Below are 14,578 nucleotides of genomic sequence, written 5' to 3' on the forward strand. Positions count from 1 at the left end.
CTTCAGTGTTGGGACAGATTCCCTGCCCCTAAAAAAACATTTTAAAGAAAAGAGAGAGATGAACACATATAATATATAATATATAATATATAATATATGAATATACATTATATATGTGTATCAGTTAACACATGAACAATTTGGAATGGTTAGCTCAAATGAGTATGAGCCTGGCATTCCATCTTGGTGGTGTGTAGACTTCAGCTGTCTGTCCATTCACACTAAGTACTAACTAGAGCCAAACACACTATTGATTTTCCAGAAAATATTCATTTCCCAGGCTTACCTGTAACAAGCACTGTGATCCTAGCTACATCAAAGTGTGTGGGGCTTTTAAAGATACATCTGTACATCCCTCCATCTGATAACTTGATAGGATAGATCTTAAGTTGAACATGTCCATTTTCAATGTTCTCCATCAGAAGTGTTGTCCTGTCTTGGTACGCCGGGGCTTGCCCCTCCATATACTCCTTGCCCTTCCTATAGGCATCCACAAAGTCTGACTGACCATGATACCATGTTATATTCATGTTGCTGGCATCCATGGATGGGCTGAGGTAGCAGTGAAGTAAAGCCTCTTGGTCAAGTGAGGCAATGACGGGTGTTTGTGGTCCTTTCACTTGAAATTGTCCTGGAAGTGATTAAGGAAAGAACAGGGTCATTGCTGATATCAATTAGGATTGATTTTGACTATCTGATGGGAGAGGAAGAGCAGCTCCATTATCACAATGGCTTGTGGTTCATTAAAGAGAACAACCAAAATAAGAATGCTCAACTGTATTTTTGCATAGGAGTCAATAGCAACAGATGTTACCAATGTATAACAGTCACGTCATCTAAACACAGTTGACAATCAAGTTCATATAAATCATTTTAAGTCTCTTGACAGCTCTACATTTATGGAGTATTACCTTCATTTCTTCATATTACAGAAGAGAAAATTGAGTCAGAGAGCAAATGCCTAATTTTCCCTGTAATCTATGTGCAAGAAAGCATAATGTAAGAGTTGAGATATCATTTACCAAATGTTTCTTTGCTTTAAAACATAGTAAAATATGATTGCACTGAAAACAGTAGTTTATGCTAGGAAAAATTTGAATTCCATTGTACTATCAGGGAAAAGAAAGAACATACAAGAATTTATATAAAATACTTTACAAATGTATAAAAGACTGTAGCAGAACTGTTATAAATGTAGGTTTTGCATCCTTAATTTGAATAACTGAAACTCAAAATGTTTCAAGATCCCCAAATTTTATGTGGGCTGAAACAATGTTACAAGTGAAAACTGCCAACATCATGACCTCGCCCTGTAAATGACAGTGAAAATGAAAATACAGGACAATATGGTAAATATTTTATTTATAAGATAAGGCTTATATGAAACAAGTTCTGTGTAAAGATATTTTATTGTATTAGGAAAATACTTCAAAATTTGGAAAGATAGGATATCCAAAACATGAAATAAGTGTTTTGGAAAATGGATACTCAAACTTTGAAATCTAAAGAAAACCACTCACTTTGCCTAGAAAAACTAAAAAGAGAACTAGTCTTTCTCCTTCTTTCTTGAGATACTTCCGTAAGATTTTCTCTGTTAAGAAAATTCAGGGCCTGGAGTTTGGCCTAGTGGTAGAGCGCATGCTGAGCATGCACAAAGACCGCGGCTCAATTCCTCAGTACCACATACACAGAAAAAGGCCAAAAGTGGTGCTGAAGCTCAAGTGGTAGAGCTCTAGCCCTATTAAAGTCCACAAGGACAGTGCTCAGGGCTCAAGCCCAGGACTAGCAAAAAATAAAAAAGGAAAAAAATTCATATTTCACTCCTGCAATAGAAATAGCAGTATTTTCCAATTCAATAAAGTGCTTATGTTTATGTATATTGTCTGGAAAGCACATCTCTTTTTTGAGGAGCAATATCTATGCTGCAAATTGTTCCTCTCATCAGCTCAAACTTCACTTTTGACAGTTCTGGGTTTTTGGGAAGAATTCTCCCACAGCCCTTTTCGTTTTAGTTATTTTTTCAGATAGGATATTATCGTTTTACTAGAGACCAGTCTCAGGACGATATCCTTCATCTTCTGCCTCCTTTGCATCTTGAATTGTGGCCATGTGCAGCTCTCTACACAGTAGCCCTCCAACAAACTCATAAAACAAAAGTGGAAATAGTGAATTGAAAGGATAAAGGAAAGAATCTAATTTGGTCTGAAATAAGAGAATCATTCCCAATCTTATCTCTCCTGGTATAATATGGAAGTAAAAAGACAATAAAATAAAATAAAGAAAATAAAAGTAAAAACGTTGAAACCCTGGAAAGATCTTGGAGTCCCAGAGCCCAGAAAACTTATTTTAGTAATGGAACAGCAAGCAACCCTCAGGGAAGCACATACTATTATTTAGGGTCAGATTTACACAGGGCACATAAGACAGTGCAGGATAAATCCAAGAAAAAGTGACTAAAGGTATTACTTTAATGCTTACTTATTTAAAAATCATCAATGTAGGATTGAGGAAGAATGATAAAAGGGGTGACATCATACAAGATGCATTGTAATCCTAAACTGAGTTTTAGAACTGTCACCCCTTTGTACAACTATTTACAGATAGTAAAATTTGATATTGTTATTCCTCCAAAACTATTCTGCCTGCTAATAATTGTTTGCTTTTTGAGGTCATTTGTTGTCCCATATGAATTTTTTGATTGCTTTCTCTGTCTCACTGAGGAGTGAAGATGGGGTTTTGATGTGTGGTACATTGAATTTACAGATTGCCTTGGGAAGCATTTCTAAGAAAGTCTTTCCCGTTCCTTAAGTCACCTTCAGTTTCTGCACAGGCAAGTACGTAGTCAACAAGTTAAGAAGAATCCTGCAGAACTGGAGAAAGTTTTTACAAGCAATATCAGACAATAATGTAATATCCACAATACACAGAGAACTGTAAAAAAAAATCAATCCTCCAATCAAGCCAATTGAAAATTGGGAAATGAGCTAAAGGGTCTTCTCAAAAGAAGCAAAAGATGACCAATAGATACTTGAAGAAGTGTTCAACACATCTGCCTATAAAGGAAATGCAAATCAAACCCAACATTAAGATTCTTCCTCACCTCAGGAAGAATGGCCATTATGAGGAAAGCAGTAAGAGGTGACCCTAATAAACTGTTGATGGGAATATAAATTTGTTGAAGGGAATATAAAATTCCTCCAAAAATTAAACATAGAACAACATATGATTCAGCAAATTACACTCCTGGGCACTTAATCCAAAAGATTACAAATCAGCCCAACCATGGTTATTGTAGCACCATAGCCAAGGTATAGAAGCAGACCTGATGCCCCTCAGTAGATCAATGGATCAAAACAATGTGGTACATGTACACAGTGGAATTTTACTCAATCATTAGAAAGAATGATATTGTGCATTTGCAAAGAAATGTAAAGATGTGGAAACAGGTATACTAATAGCAGTGAGTCTGGCCTAGAGAGAAAAAGGACATATAGTTTCCCACATATGTGTAAACTAGATATAGCTTCTAAACTAGCTTTGTAAGTATGTTGGATAGTATATGTATTAAGTGAAATAGGGTAGATTCAAGGGAATCCTCAAATAGAATAATTCTTCAGAAAAACAAAGTTAAAGATCAGTAAAATGAGACAGCAGGAAGAAAATAGCAGAAAGGGTAGTGTGGGATGAAGAGGAAAAGGGTATAAAAATGAAGAAGGAGAAATGGACTGAAGAATCCTATGTATATCCTAAAAAATTAAGAGGAGTGAGGCAACAGTTGGGCAAATGTATGCTAATATCGAAAGGGCCGACACTGATCAAGACATTTGGCATATATAAACTGTTAAATGGCAACTCCTACGTACTATTACTTAAGATTCAACAGATATAATAAAAAAACGATTTAAAAATGCTTGAAAATTCAGTGTTGGGAGAAAATTTGGAATAAATTATATCTATAAGATAACAATATGACAATATTTATGATGTATTGCGTACTTACAATATTCTAGGCATGTGATATAAATTATGATAAACAATTAATAAATGTATTGTTGACTTTGACATTTTACCCTACATGATTTTATAGCATTCAGGCAGAGATTTTTATCTTTCCTATTCTCTAGCATGTTTCTCAAGTTTTAGTTTTTTCATCTGTTAAAGGACTAAGATGAAATTTATGGCTTTAAAATGTTGTGATTCAAAAAAAGACCATCATTTTCAGGCTGGAATTATCAAACTGAATAAATGGATCTATTGCAAGAATGACTATCATTGGATATTTGAAATATTTCATCTTCACTAAGAAAAGAGAAAAGATAAAGAGAACAGAGGACAGACAAAAGTGAAACTAAGCCTGTGATTCCCAGCTCAGGAATTAGTGAGACTGAGGAGCATTGTGAAGAGCAGAAACCCTTCTGAGCTAGGCTCCCATGTGCAGGGAAAGCCGCTGATTCCTCCCCACTCACCTGAGGCTGCCCAGTGAAGGAGGATGGAGAGCAAGAGGATCCTGATGTTGGGGCTCCAGGGCTGCATCACACACCCCTGCCTTCTCCTGGACCACCTCAGTCACAATTATAGGGCTTGATGAATATATGTTCCCACTCTCCCTAAAGATATGATTCAATCTTCTTTTTCGCTATTATAGACCTAGGATAAAAAAGAAAGAAATATTTTTTCCAGGACTACTGGTTCCATGGAGAACACAAAGAAAACCTGACCTCTAAATTGTTTTTTTTAACCCTAGTTCATATTATGTTATGTCATTCTATCTATTTTATTTGATTGCGTGAGGTGCCAGTGATGAAACATGGCATCTCTTCTGCATGCAAGACATGTGTGCTACATCCCCAGTCCACCTGTGCAATAAGTTCAGATTTTGATAAGGTGTCATGTAAAAATGAGCAAAACTGACCACAAAAGTATATAAACCACATTTACTTAAAAATAATCATTGGATCATTTTGTTGTTCAAGCCTCACCAAGAAATAATTTGTGTGTGTGCATGACTGTGTGTGTGTTTGTGTGTTTGTGTGTTTCTGTATGTACTAGTACTAGGGCTTAAACTCCAGAATAGGATGAACTCTTTGTTTTTTAATTGCCTTTGTTTTTTAATTGCCCTATCTCTTGAAAGTCAGCCCCATTTCTGAAAAAGAGTTCATTTTTACTTTCTTAATTAGAATTTTAATTAGAATTGCATACTACTCATTTACTTTTCCCTGGGTAGATACAGGCAGCCACTTTAATTAACTGTGATATTACATTATTTTTCATTAGGGAAATATAACATAAAGCCATTTGGAAAACACCACATGCTTGTTAGAGTAGGAGAAATAAGAAAAGAGAAAATAAAAGCCCATTTCCATGGTGAGAATGTTAAGGGGTTGATTGACATCATAGCATTCAGATTGCAAGAGGTGTACCCCCATGGACAAACAAATTTCACAGTTTTTTCTAAAAATCTCCTTACTCTAGGATATGAAGAGAAGAAATAACTAATCTCCATGTAAAAACAGCTCAGAATTTAAAAGCAATTTGTTATTACTCTATTGCTCCATGAAAAGAATATGTAGAAATAGATAGGAGTATACCTCAGAAAGGTATTTTACAGAGTCAAAGAGCCAGTGTCAAAAGGTTCCATTCACAGGGCAATGTAGAATACAAACTTGATGGACAGGGGAAGGTGAAGAGTTTATAGAAGGCAGGTGGAGAGGAGCTCCAGAGACAAAACTAGGGGCTGTTTGAGGAGTTGGAACTGTTCTGTATCTTGAGGTGGAAGCCGTTGTGCAATTCTGTGTTTTTTCATATAAATTTATTGTAATTAATAGAAGGGTTACACTATATTTTCCAGATGGAAAGTGCATTACTTCATATACATTGATACCCTTTCACATGTCTTGGTCCCCATTTCCCTCCCCCCACCCCCCTTATCTTGTTTTCCTATCCAATTTCAAATAACCAAATACGCATATATCCAATATATATATGAGGTAAGATACTGCATATCACTAACAATAAAGGAAAATACGTTTCATGCTGTCTGAGGATAATATATTAGTCCTAGAATTGATTGGAACCTAATTGAAAATTGAATGAGTAGAAAATGGAGGATATTTGAGATGAGTGAAACAAAAGTGAAAGCCTTAAAGAAAGGTAGTTTGAATATGACCTTAAGCGGGGGTAATTATGAATACTGACCACAGAACAAACAGTAGCCATGGAGAACCTTCAGAAATATTAGGAATACAGGTCACGGTGTTAAGTATTTAGAAAACAGACAATACAGAAACTCTTCAATTCAGCAATGGTATATAAGGTATTTATATTCAGCTGAATTTTGACAAAGGCACTATAAGCATACATTGTTAATACAAGTCTTTTCTTTTTCTTTATTCATATTTCAAATATCATGTTTAACAAACAAGTTTTCAAGAAAGGAATTTCTATATACAATCACTGGCACACAGATTTTAGAACATAATAAAAATTAAGCTGAAGGTCTGTATGTCATAGATAAATATTAATATATGATCAAACATTATATCTAAACAGTGTATTCAATATATGACAAGATTGGATATGGCTTAACACGATACTGTGATATGTTTGATACACAAGAATGAAATTCTATTTTTCACCATGTCTGAAAGTCAATCTAAAATAGCTGAAAAACATAAATACAGAACTAAAACCAAAGTGAAGACCCTGATGCATCAAGCTACCAATGCACAACATGAAATATTTGAACTCTCCAAATATTAATGGTGAGTGTTCCCTACGGCACTTGATAGAGACATGAAAACATAAGAAACAATCCTGAGAGCCTCAAGTCAGAATGGATTCAGAGAATAGCTACAGCTATACATGTCATGAAAAATAGAAAGAGAGCAAGAACAATAGAGAGAGAGAAAAAGAAAGGGAGGGAGGAAGGTAGGGAGAGAGAGAGAGGGAGAGGGAGAGAGAAAGAGAGAGAGAGAGAGAGAGAGAGAGAGAGAGAGAGAGAGAGAGAGAGAGAGAGAGAGACACAGACAGAGACAGAGACAGAGACAGAGACAGAGACAGAGAAACAGAGAGAGACAGAGACAGAGAGAGAGAGAGATAGAGAGAGACAGAAGGAGGCAGAGAGGGAGGATACAGATAAGAGTGAAACAACCCTACAGAGATATAGGCAAACAACCTGAAGTTCTGCAGGGGGCCACATCTATGTGTAAAATATAAGACAAAAGAAGTGAAGAAGAGGAATGATGTCTGACTGTCACCTTAATGCAGTAATGCTTTGGAATTACTGAAAAAATATCCCACCAATTGTGACTTTATAGAAGTTAGTGTTATTTTTGGCAGTAAAGTTTCTGTAAAGCAACCTTCATGTTCTTGTTCCTCAGACAGTAGATAACTGGATTCAAAGCAGGTGTGAAGATGGAGTAGAAAATGGAGGCTAGGCGTCCCTGAGCTGGGGAGTATTGAGAAGATGACCTGAGGTAACTGAAGCTTCCAGTGCCATAAAACAAAAGGACTGTGGTCAAGTGAGAGGAGCATGTAGAAAAGGCTTTCCACCTGCCATCCACAGAGGGGATCTGGATGATTGTAGAGATGATGAAGACATAGGAGAGGAGCGTGAGGGTGAAGGAGCTCATGATGATGCAGCTGCTGACAGCAAAGCCCACCTGCTCATTGTGGCGATAATCAGTGCAGGAAAGTCTCATGACAGGAGGGATGTCGCAGAAGAAATGTTCAACAACATTGGGTCCACAGAAGGGGAGGGAGAAGGTGTTGACAGTGTGGAAGGCTGAGTAAATGGCCCCACTTAGCCAGGCTGTGACTACTAGTTCACTGCAGTGTTTTTGGTTCATGATGGTCCCATAGAACAGAGGCCTGAGGACAGCCAAGCACCGGTCATAAGCCATGGCTGTGAGTAGAAATCACTCAGTAGAAGCCAGTGTAATAAATATGTATAGCTGAGTCACACATTCAAAAAAGGAGATGACCCCAGAGCCTGTGAGAGAAGTCACCAGTGCCTTGGGGATGGTGACTGAGGTATAGCATGAATCCAGGAATGACAAATTCTTCAGGAAGAAGTACATGGGAGACTGGAGCCTGCTGTCTCTAGACACAGCCATAATAATGGAGAAGTTTCCCAGGAGACAAAACATATAAACAAAGAAGAAAAATAGGATGACCATATATCTCAAGTTTGGGGTATCTGAAAATCCCATGAGGATAAATTGACTCACTCTGGTCAGATTGGACATGTCTCCTCTTTAAAGTATATTCAGATGTAGAGCTCACCACAGCTAAATGGGATATAAAGGGGAAGAACAGTTTAAAATACCTACTTTGTCCAGAAATCCTTATTATCTATCGACTGGATCTATGAGACAATCTTATAAATCAGCCTTCCATGCAAGTTATGTATTTAAATCACTTTGCTAGCTGTGGATAAAATGGTGGTAGTTGGATTATGAGGAACCAGGTCAGGTGAGAAGAGGAGGAAGAGACACACCTTCCCAAGTTCCCTCTCTCTCTCTCTCTCTCCCTCTCTCTCTCTCTCTCTCTCTCTCAATTCTTTCTCCCTCTCCTTCTCCCTCTCCCTCTCCTTATTTGGCCCTTCCTGGGCTTGGGCTCAGCTATGTGCACTGTATTTGGGTTTTCTCAAGGCAAGAGATCTACCACTTGAGCCACAGCACCACTTCTGCCTATTTACTATGTATGTGGTACTGAGGAATCGAAGCCAGGTCTTCCTACATGCTAGGGAAGCACTCTTCCATTAGGCCAAACTCTCATCCCAATGTTTTATTTCTCTTAAATTTTGGATGGCTTTAGGTGAGAAACTGTAGCATGCATTTTTTTTATGTTTTGAAGCAGTTTAATATAATGAATTTTGGTGTCTATTTTGCCCCTGGTTAGAAGTGTAAAAGATAGTCTAAATTATTTCTAGCACATGAATAATTATCACCAAGCAGAGAAGGAAAACCTATTCATATCATTGGCCTTAAGTTTCCAATTACATTTTCTCTGGTTCATTTGCTTATCTTTGCATGCCACTGTGTAGATTGTAAGCAATTATTTACATTGTGACTACATCTTAATTTCAAAAGCATATGGACACATATACTCAGGTCTCTGTCAGAGGTAACATGTCTTTAAAAATTCATATGAAAATATAATTGTTTGGAGATTTAATTGAAAATTCCCTAAAAGCACATTATGTGTGCTCAAAAAGTTCTCGTATTTTTCTTTTTTTCTGTCCTAGTATTCTCTGTAGGCCAGTTTAGGCCATGTTTTCAAAGTCAATACATGATTCTAACAAATGCTTATAAATTAAGTCATATCCTTGAATTTGAGATAAGGTTATAAAAAGAAATATGCATTAATTCACAATTCTTGCAACCACAGTGATATAAAACAATATGTTCTGAGGATGTCATGGAGATAAACAGAATAATGAACTTTTCCTTTTCTATTTTCATTGTTACTAGAAAAAAATACAAAGGCAAATCCTAAGAGGTTTTTTTTATTTTCATTTTTTATTATTATACATATTTGAAAATACATCCTCATACTTACGATCTGAGATACTCAGGAGACTGAGATCTGAGAGTAGTAGTTCAAAACCATCCAATGCAGAAAAGTTTGTAAGACTCTTATCACAAATTAACTATTCAGAAAAAGATTAAAATGGCAGTGTGTCTCAGGTTTTCAAATGCTAGCCTTATACAAAATATACTTAGGGGCACAGAATCCAAACTCCAGGAACTGGGGGGGAAAAACAAGAAAAAAATACACAGATACAGTGATAAAATTAAACCCAAATAGTAAATGTGATATTACTTAACCCATTTTTTCAAAGTCTGTGATTAATTTCAAGAGTTTTTCTAAAAGAAATAGAAGTCATCACAAAATAAATGCCGCATTTCCTATTTTGCAAAGCAGACTCTGTTCGTTTATTTATTTTGTTTTCGTTTTAAATCTCACTCAGCTCTCACCTGGAGGAAAAAAGGCTTACTTTTTGCATCCAAAATATTTAGGCATCCAGAAAAAAGACAGAATCTTCTCAAAGAGCAGGTCAGCATGTCCTGGCAAGAAGTAGACCAAAGGTGTGTGTGCAGCTAGCTGATTCTTATTGCTTGTCTATTAAACACTGGCACTGATTTCCCTGCAAGACCACCTGGGAAAATGAGATATGCGCTTTGATCTCCCTTGGGAACATAATTTTTGCATAATTTTGGTGCTGTCAGTGAAGAGTTTTATTCCAGATATTACTGATGAAACTAGAGTTCCCAGGACCTCCATTGGGTTGAGAGAGAACTTGTTGTGAATGAACAAGTTCTGAGTGAACACAAAGCTGACAGTCAGATTTTCATCTCTGTGCCTTTCTGAGGTATGCAGGTTTATGGATACTTGGCCAAGAAGTAGAACAGCAGTTTCAATCAGACAAAATGTCCACTGACAGTGGACACACAGTTAAGAGCACACTGACCTCTCCACATTCCAAAGAAGGAAAGTAAAGTGAGGGACTGCATTTATCTCCTAATTTACAACAGTCCAGGCATGAGGCCACCACAACTGTGCATTTCATAAAAGATTAGGGTCCTCAGTTCTATTCCATTGGTCTTCAGGCCTGTTCTTGGGTCAGTACCAAGCTGTTTTGAAAATTGTATCTCTGAAATAGAGTCTAAAGTTTGGTATTGAAATTCCTCCTGCACTGTTCTTTCTGCTAAGAAGTGTTTTTGCTATACAGGGTCTTTTATTATTCCATATGAAATTTTGGATTGCCTCTTCTATTTCTTTAAAGAATGACATTGGGATATTGATGGGTATTGCATTGAATTTGTAGATTGCCCTTGGGAAACTCATTTTCACGATGTTGATTCTTCCAATCTAGGAGCATGGGAGGTTTTTCCATTTCCTCAGTTCTGCTTTAATTTCCTTTTTCAGGGTTTTAAAGTTTTCATCAAAAAGGTCCTTTACATTCTTAGTTAAGATAATTCCTAGGTACTTTATTTTCTTTGAGGCTATTGCAAAAGGAGTTGCTTTCCTTATTGTTGCCTCATTCCTCTCACTGTTGGCGTAGAGGAAGGCAGTTGATTTTTCAGGTTTAATTTTATATCCTGATGCACTTCCAAAGTTTTGAATCAGCTCAGGGAGATTGGGAGTGGAGTCTATAGGATTATTTAAATACAGAATCATATCATCTGCAAAGAGGGAAAGTTTTACTTCCTCTTTCCCTATTTGAATCCCCTTAATGCTTGCTTCTTGCCTTATTGCACTGGCTAGGAATTCTAATACTATGTTAAAGAGAAGTGGAGAGAGTGGCCAGGATCAAGAAAACTAATAACAAGAAATGCTGGAGGGGATGTGGCCAGGAGGGATCACTACAACACTGTTGGTGGGAGTGCAAACTCTTTCAACCAGTATGGAAAGCAGTATGTCAGTTCCTCAAAAGACTAAACATAGAACTCCCCTATGATCCAGCAATTCCACTACTAGGCATTTACCCAATGGTCCAGAAACAAGGACATACTAAATCACTAGCACAACAATGTTCATTGCAGCACTATTTACCATGGCAAAGATATGGAATCAAACCAGATGTCCCTCAGTTGATGAGTGAATCAACAAGATGTGGTATTTGTACACAATGGAATTCTATACTACTGTCAGAAAGAATGACATCGCCCCATTTGTAAGGAAATGGAAAGACTTAGAAAAAATCATATTAAGTGAAGTAAGCCAGATTCAAAGGAACTTAGGCTCAATGGTTTCCCTCATTTGTCATAATCAGTAGAAACCTTGGGCTTTCCTAGCAGAGATTTGCAATAGAGAAAAACCTAGATATATAAGTCCATACGGTAGGACACTAAATGAAAGGACCTCTAGGATATAGAAACAAAAGCCATATAATGAGTGATTGTTGTCCTTAATGTACTATGTTATTTCTCATCTCTTTTGCTGTCCTTTGGTTATCTCATAGTGTCACAGTATCTCACTTTGTTATCTGATATATTGGATATATTTCTATTTGGTTATTTGAAATTGGATAGGGAAGGGGGTAAACAAGATGAGGGGTGGGGGTGGGGGAGGGAAATGGGGACCAAGACATGTGAAAGGGTATCAATGTATGTGAATTAATGCATCCTATCTGGCAAATATAATGTAACCCTTCTATTAATTACAATAGAAAATATATGAAAAGAAAAAGATTACGGACTAGATTAGCTTGAAATCTGAGGTCGGTCAGCCACTCAATGCAGCCAAATAATCCTCTGGGTCTCTCTCAAGAAGAATATCTGTCTTCTGGCTAACAAATGTAGGAGGCTTTGTTCCTGCAGGTCTACAGCCACTGGAAGTAGAAGCCAGTCCTAGTACCCAAAAGGTTACCATGGCTTCCCCTCATGCTGCTCATTAGCTCATGTCAGGTAGGGCTTTGTTAACTGGGGTACCACAGTGTGGGATGTTCTGCCTGAGCTTGCCAGCGCCCTATCCTGTCTTGCCTGCCACATCCCTGGTATCCCTGCCTTCATCCCTTTCTCCAGTATTTATTAAGCTTTTCTTCAATGTAAAAGTCCCCTTCTTGTGTAGGGGGAAAACGTGATTCCAGAGCATTTATCTTTGCTAATAGACACATACAATGTGATTAATTACTAAACACTGTCTTCATTCGATAAATTTGACATAACTTATCTCCTATTTTAATTCAGATTTTTAAAAAGAAATTTACTACATCCTACATAGTTTTAAGGATCCTATTACTTAATTTACTAGTATTAGATAATTGAAATCACTGTTATTATCTTCTTATTTAAGGATTATTGTCATCCAGAAAGTTTTTATCATCTGTAATTTTTTTTTTTGGCTAGTCCTGGGCTTGGGCTCAGCACTTGAGCACTGTCCCTGGGTTTTTTCTCAGGGCTAGGCTCTACCACTTGAGCCACAGCACCACTTCTGGCTTTTTGCTACATATGTGGTACCGAGGAATTGAACCCGGGTCTTCGTGCATGCTAGGCAAGCACTCTACCACTAGGCCAAACTCCCGGCCCCATGATCTGTAATTTTTAAATATTGTGATTTACTATTCAGACTATGGTCAATCTCGAAGTTTTTTCTGTCACTTTGTGTAGAATATGTATTTTAATATTAGTAACAGATTTTTATAAATGTAATATAAAAAGAATCAATAGTGTATTTTCCGATATTTTTCAATTTTTTGGTTGCTGGATTTGAGTTATTATCAAATAAGTTAATTAAAAAACTCTGTAATTTTGAATCCATTATTTCTCAAACTTTTTTTCTCCATGGGTGTTTTGAAGTTTTCTTATATTGTGCATACAAATAAAGATTCTATGTACCTTACTGTAGTTTGGCTATAAAAATGCTATAAAAATTCCTTTTTTTCATCAATTTTTATAGTTCTTTTTCTTAACCAGTCTTGGGGACTGAACTCAGGGCCTTGGCACTGTCCTTGGGTTTTCCTCAAGGTTATCGCACTACCAATTAGGCCACAGCAGCAATTCCAGTTTCTCTAGGTATGTGGTACCAAGGTATTGAACTTGGGACTTCATGCATACTAGACAAACACTCTACCACTAGGCCCAATTTGATTGCTCTAAACTTGCTTGTCTGAAATTAATTCAGCTACCATATTTTCTAGTGGTTACTTGTAGCATGCTATAATTACCTTATATTCTACCTTATATATTCTACAAATACCTTTATGTTTAACGTGGATTTCTTTTACATATCATTGCTTTTTTAAGAGTCCTCTGAAAACTTTATGTTGTTCAGTGAGTGTATTTTTGTTTGTAATCAAGGCAATTATATACAGTTCCATTAATTCTACCTTTCTAGCAGTTGCTGGAGCTAAGGGCCTGAGGACTGTCCTTGGACTTTCTCAAGGCTAAAGCTCTACCGCTTGAGCCTTGTCACAAACTGAAGCTTTTTTATGTATGTGATATGGAGGAATCGAACCTGGGTCTTCGGGCATGCTAGGCAAGCACTCTACCACTAGGTCAAACACCCGGTCTGTAATTTTCTTTTCTTTTATCTCCCCTTTTTGACTGCATTGTTTTTCTTATTTATTTTACATGATTCCATTTTTCTAGTCACATTTTCTATAACTTTACTAATTTTAAAATTTTTATTGAGCATATTTCAAAATACTCTGCATTTCAAAATCAATAGCTTCTTATGTTTTAAATATCCATCAATGTTTACAATTATTTCTGTACAATAGTTCCACGTTAATGTTTTTAATATCTTTAAGAGTAATATGGTAGCCTTACAGACTGCAAAGTGGCCTTCAGATGGCCAGTGACCATTTCCTCATGTATAAATTCATGTCGTCTAAACAAATATACAAGGCAGATTAAATGAATTAGGTAAATATACAATAGTCAACCTATAGTTCCTAATGAATTATCAAATAAAGTCATATGTGCATAAACATTTTTTACCGGTCTATTCCAAGCATCTAGACATACGAAGAACAGTACAGTTTGTCATGATGGGTCATTAAGTTTTTCTCAGATAAAAAACTCTGTGATGAGTATTTTGAGGAAACGAAAAATTAAGGGAAGAAAGTAGA

The 14,578-nt window shown here is 36.7% G+C and overlaps 1 pseudogene; it reads right to left on the bottom strand.

Annotated features, from left to right (window-relative positions):
• Window positions 1–7,325: 7,325 nt before the first annotated feature.
• On the bottom strand, window positions 7,326–8,246 carry LOC150057564 (olfactory receptor 10A7-like; annotated as a pseudogene).
• Window positions 8,247–14,578: the final 6,332 nt, after the last annotated feature.

Source organism: Megascapheus bottae, chromosome 10, assembly GCF_031878675.1.
Source record: "Megascapheus bottae isolate mThoBot1 chromosome 10, mThoBot2.hap1, whole genome shotgun sequence".
Classification (NCBI taxonomy): domain Eukaryota; kingdom Metazoa; phylum Chordata; class Mammalia; order Rodentia; family Geomyidae; genus Megascapheus; species Megascapheus bottae.